General features: G+C 44.7%; 1 protein-coding gene across 4 annotated transcripts in view; it reads left to right on the top strand.

Moving 5' to 3' along the window:
- Positions 1 to 3,658: 3,658 nt before the first annotated feature.
- Positions 3,659 to 6,000, top strand: part of FGGY (FGGY carbohydrate kinase domain containing) — a 191,948-nt gene continuing 189,606 nt past the window's right edge. For all 4 annotated transcript variants that reach the window (XM_073357533.1, XM_073357531.1, XM_073357532.1 and 1 more), the window contains exon 1: positions 3,659 to 3,777. The gene's annotated coding sequence lies outside the window, so the exon portion shown is untranslated. The remainder of the gene's footprint in view (positions 3,778 to 6,000) is intronic.

Here is a 6,000-nt window from a genome sequence, read left to right as displayed (position 1 = left end):
TGCCATTGACCAGGAGCCACCTGAGGTCAGCCCGTGCCCCAAGCCCGAGACCCAACCCCCTGCCCCAGCCCTGAGCCCCCCCATCCCAAACCCAGAGCCCCCTCTTGCATGCCAAACCCCTCATCCCTGGCCCCACCCCAGAGTCCTTACCGCCCATAGAGAGCCCTCACCGCTCCTGCACCCCAACCCCCTGCCCTAACCCAGAGCCCCCTCCCACACCCTGAACCCCTCATCCCTAGCCCCTGCCCAGAGCCCATACCCCCTCCTGTACCCCAAGCTCCTGCCTCAACCCACAGCCCCCTCCCACACTCCGAATCCCTCGGTCCCACCCCCCCAGCCTGGAGCCCCCTCCTGCACCCCAAACCCCTTATCCCCAGCCCCACTCCAGAGCCCGCATTCCCAGCCAGAGCCCTCACTCCCTCCTACACCCCAACTCCCTGCCCCAACCTGGAGTCCACTCCCTCATCCTGAATCCGTCATTTCTGGCCCCACCCTGGAGCCTGCACCCCCAGTTAGAGCCCTCATCCACTCCTGCACCCCTGCCCAGCCCAGTGAAAGTGAGGATGGGGGAGAGCGAGTCACGGAGGGAGGGGGAATGTAGTGAGCATGGGAGTGGGGCCTCGGGGATGGGGCAGGGCTAGGGTGTTCAGTTTTGTGGGATTAGAAAGTTGGCAACCCTAAACTCAGTCCCTCCTGAAACCACCTCTCTCCAGTCTCACTTACCTTACAACATTAAATAGGGCTGAATGAAATTAAAAATTCCCTTCCTGTGGACAGTTCCCACATTTGTTCTCATTCATGGAATGGAAATTCCAAAAAATTGAGATATAGAAATGTTGAAATGTTTTTTTTCAAGATTTTTGATTGAAACAAAATATTTTGACATTACCAAAATCAAAATGTTTAGTTTTTGTTTGTCAGACTGACCTGATTTGTTTCAAATCAATTTAGTATTAAACTGAATTTTCCCATTGTGGCACATTGCCTCATTTTAGAAGCCTGTCCCCTATGGGGTAGATGCCATGGCTGGACTACATCTCCCATGAGCAGCATATAGAACTTGATCAGAGGGAAATCTGCATTGCATTATTGGAGATAATGTCCTCTAGAGAGCACAGCCTGTAGGCAACAATGGGGATAAAAACTACAATTCCCATAGGGCAATGTGCTGATAAGGAACTACAGTTCGACATTTTATTTAACTTTATCAAAACAAAATGTTTTGGGCCAGTTCAACAGAACTAAATATTTCAGTTTGAGTCAAAATGATCCAAAATGCAATAATTCATTTAGATTTTTCCAATAAAAAATTGAATTTTTGGGGCAAACTTTCCCATTGAAAATTATGATTTTGTGGAAACTGATTTTCTGACAGAAAATCATTCTAATGGAAAATTCCTGCCCAGTTCGAACATTAAATGATTAGCAAAGGTCACAAAGTGATTCAGTGGCAAGGCTGGGAATAGAACGCACAGCTCCTGACCACTATGGGCTCTAACCACATGATAACACTCATCTTTCCATGAGCAGGGTAATTCTTGCAGTATTTGTGTCTCTGCGAAAATGAGAAAATTCTAGGAATTTTGTAAGAATGCTTCCTATTACAAGACTTCTTTCCAAAGAATATTCAGATAGTAACAGGGACAAGTAAACCAGGGCTCCCAGGAGCCTCTTAGGGGTATTTCTACACCTCAGTTAGACACCTGCGGCTAGCCCATGCCAGCTGACTTGGGCTGACAGGGCTCGGGCTAAGGTGCTGTTTAATTGCAGTGTGAACATGCAGCCTGAGTTCTGGGACCCTCGCAGAGGCCTCAAACCGAGGCTCCAGCCTGAGCCCAAATATCTATACCACAATTAAACTGCCCCTTAGCCTGAATCAGCAGGCATGGGCCAGCTATGGGTTTTTAATTGCAGCGTAGACATACCCTTACTCTCCAGGCACTCCCAAGCACCAGACTTAGGCTATGTCTACATGACAAGTCGACCTACGCTGCGCAACTCCAGCTATGTGAATAACGTAACTGGAGTTGACGTACCTTAGGTTGAGTTACTGCGGGGTCTACACCATGGGCGGTCGACAGGAGAAACTCTCCCATCGACTTACCTTTCTCTTCTCGTTGGGGATAGAGTACAGGGGTCGACTGGAGAGCAATCTGCTGTTGATATGGCGAGTCTTCACAAGACCGGCTAAATTGACCGCCGGTGGATCGATCTCAGAGCGTCGATCCTGGCTGTAGTGTACACATCGCCTTAGACTCATAGACTTTAAGGCCAAAAGGAACCATCATGATCATCTAGTCTAACCTCCTGCATGTTGCAGGTCACAGAACTTCACCCACCCACTCCTGTAACAGACCCATAATCTCTGGCTGAGTAACTGAAGTCCTCAAATCTTGATCTAAAGACTTCAAATGATAGAGAATCCACTATTTACGCTACCTGCATGTATGCCATGCTGCAGAGGAAAGCGAACACCCCCCCCCACCCCCTGGCCCAGGGTCTCTGAGAATCTGACCCCAGGGGAAAATTCCCTCCTGACTCTAAATATAGTGATCAGTTAGACCCTGAGCATGTGGGCAAGACCCACCAACCAGACACGTCGGAAAGAATTCTCTGTAGTAACTCAGAGCCCTCCCCATCTAGTGTTTCATCGCTGGCTGTTGGAGATATTTGCTATTAGCAGCAGTCACAGATCACCCATTGTAGTTAGTCTCATCATATCATCTCCTCCATAAACTTTTCAAACACTCTTGAGCCCATTACTTGTGCAGAGACCTGGCACAGTCTAACCCTATCCGCAGTTTAGAATACATGTACTATGGCTACAGCTGCCCTTTGTTCCTTTTTTCAGGAAACTCTCCCCATTTGGATAGTACTATCCTATTCCCATCTCTTAGGGTCATTTAAACAACTCTTACATGTACTTGGGATTGACCTCTCATGACATTGGACTGCAACTTTTGACCCTCAGGGCAAAAGTCTCAAAGGTGGTAGCCCTAAATACGAGCACCAAACCACAGCTCACAGTCATGGTTTGTTGATTTTGGCTACTGTTATACATTTTTGGCCCAATGCTGACAATGCCCATTTCAATGCCTGTTCCCTGGTTCAGAACTAGGCTTGTATATTGTTTCCTTGTGTTGCTCTTTCTTTGGGTTGCTGTGTGGCTTCTGTGTTCACTACAGATGGGAAATACTGTCCAAGCTACGCCCATAAATCCCCCTGGATTTCTGCAGTCTCACAAGGTTACAGGATTATAGTGGCTGGCAGAATTTGGGTTGCATTATAATTTTATCAGTAGTACTTTAAAACCTATTTCTCCTCTTTGATTTTTTTTGAATAAAAGAGAAATAAGTCTCCTATGGAGGCAAAAAATTTGAATTCTTGACAAGGTATAACACACACTTCTGTTTTACAAAGCAGTGCAGCTTGACAGCTATAACCAACAGTCAGCAGATCTTTGTAAAAGAGTTCAAAATGAAGTACTATAACCAGGTCCAGAATGAAAAACATACAGCTGTACCAGTCAGTACAGATCTTGCTGAGTGCTCAAGCAGATTCAAAGAAAGCAGAGGGGAGAATTTCAACCAGTTGTGGCTTAGGTTCAATTAACCAATCAGAAAATGCATTACAAATGTGCTCCAGCCAAGAGAGGAACATGAGGCTTTCCGGCAACTGCTAGCAGTCAGGAAATTGCCCTGTGAGGAAAATTGTGGTTTCTTTAAACTGCTGTCTGCATACCCACTGCTAGCTAATATAATATTTCAGTTTGGACACGTAAGTGACCACTGTTCTCCAATCCAAACAGTAATTAGCTGTGTAGCAAAGTCATAGATCACTAATGCATACAACTCAGGGTTTTCTTTAGGCAACAATGTACGGTAGGCCTTTTACTGTTGCTCTGCTCTTAGTTCAGAGCAGTGATTCTTCAGCTCTCCCAAGCTGAGGGCCCCTTTGCTACTTTTGGAGGCTTCCCTTTAAAAATGTGGTGATAATTTTTTGTTTTCAAGAAAGTCAAAATGTTAATGTTGTGATGATTAGATAGAAAATCCAATTACTCTGCAAACTCTGATAATGTTTTCTACCTGGTCTGTGTATCTACTCTGCACTCTTTTAGCAAACCCTTCATGGTCATATCGGGCACCACGTAGTGTCCTCGGACCCCAGTGTGACAGTCTCTGTTTTAGTGAATGATTCCATGGACTGTAAGCAGGTTTTATTTAGAAAATTGTCTGTTCCTCATGTAAGATGTTTCAGTTTTAAAAGGTATAAAGTTCAAATACTAGCAAGGGTAGCGGGAAGGTTGCTTGTCTGTGTGAATAACCACTGGAAATTGTTCAAAGTGAAAAGATTTTTGGAATCGTGTGTGTGATCTGTTTATTTCTTGCATGTATGTTACTCAGGTTAGAGAGTAAAATTAAACTGGTTTGTTCTTAGCCAGCTTCAGCATCCTGATGTCCAGGTACCTAGTGAGATGGTACAAGATGATTCAGGTTGTCAGTTCCCCAAAAATTGTTTTTCTTGACATTTTCTTAAAACACAGCCTCCTTATTGGGCGTAAGCTAATTGACAGTGGGTCTGATTCTGAGATTTATTGACTGCCCTCAACTCCCATTGATTGATTTTAGTCACAATCAAGAGTGCTTGGAACCCCTCAGGAGGTGCTTCACACCTTCCAGGATTTGGCTCAGCATGTCTTTAACCTTCATAATTATTTTTATTAACCAAATCCAATATTAGAGTCGTGCTTCATACTGAGTTACCCTCAACTTGTTCCTGGTGTGTAAATGGCGGCAGCGAGTTTTCAGCAGACATGCACAAGAGATACGCACTTTGAGGTTTTGCTTAGTGGATCATCCTGATCTTTGGGGAAGCTCCCAACGATATGCTGCTTGCATATTGGATGTAGTGGGATTTTCTCTTTCTTCTGAAAAGTGGAAACAGTCTGAGACACCTGGTTATAGGCGTAGGAGCTGAAGGCTATTTAATAAAATTAACCTGAGAAGTCAGTGGCCAGAAACAGTTTAGGAGAAAGAAAATATAAGGGAGTGGGATGAGAGAGACACCCTGCTGAAGAACTTAGAAAGGGCTAGGACACAAAATTTCTCCCAGACTCCTAAAGGAGGTTAGTTGTTCCATCATACTTCAATTTTCCATCCTCCTGCACACCCTGTCCTGTAAGACCAATCCTTCTAATTTAGGAAAATATAGTATTAAAACATAATTTTTAAAAAGGGTTTTTCTAGAACTTACTAGTTTCCTCTCCTACATGAACACACTCTGGAGTGTTGGGACATGGCCCTTCTCTTTTTCCACAGCCTGGGGGGGGGTACCCCTCTATAGGACAGCTGCCACTATTTGGGGATCTAAGAATTGGAGCAGAAATTTGTTGACAGGGTCAAAGGAGAGGGAACTACAGCTACACCATGACTTTGGATATGGAGCCTCAGTTGCTTTTGCAGTCCTTGTCTGTGTTCTGTCCTGTGCTACAACCAGGTGAGAGGAGAAATGCCAGAATGTTTTTGAAGAGATGATCTTTTAGAAAATTATGATCATTTTGGACAAATAACTATCCTTTCCCCAAATGAGTGACAGTTCCTCATCCATTCCTCTCCTTGTGACTTCTCTATAATCTCTTTGCTTCCTCATCCTTCTTAACAGCTCCTTCCTCGCAAACCTACTACTGTTGGACCCATGTTTTCTCTGTGTTAGAGCTGAAGTTCTGATTCTGACCTATTTCTGAGCACCCCGAAACTTTATGGAACAAGAAGAGAATGATTATACTATGGATCCTCATTTTACAACTTGAGCCCTCTATCTATCTTAGGGTAATATACTACTGAGTATTTAAGCATTGCAATGCACAGTTGCCTAGTGGAATTCTCAGCCCCAAGTTAGGCACCTAGGCTCCAATGCATTGTTTGGGAGAGATAGGTGCCAAATAATTTAAAGGATTCTCAGAAGCCAGCAAGCTCAGCCGGGAGCCGCATAAGTTAGCCA

Source organism: Lepidochelys kempii, chromosome 8 (assembly GCF_965140265.1).
Source record: "Lepidochelys kempii isolate rLepKem1 chromosome 8, rLepKem1.hap2, whole genome shotgun sequence".
Taxonomy (NCBI): domain Eukaryota; kingdom Metazoa; phylum Chordata; order Testudines; family Cheloniidae; genus Lepidochelys; species Lepidochelys kempii.
The sequence above is the reverse complement of the archived record's forward strand: the minus strand, read 5'-3'. Positions and strand labels throughout refer to the sequence as shown.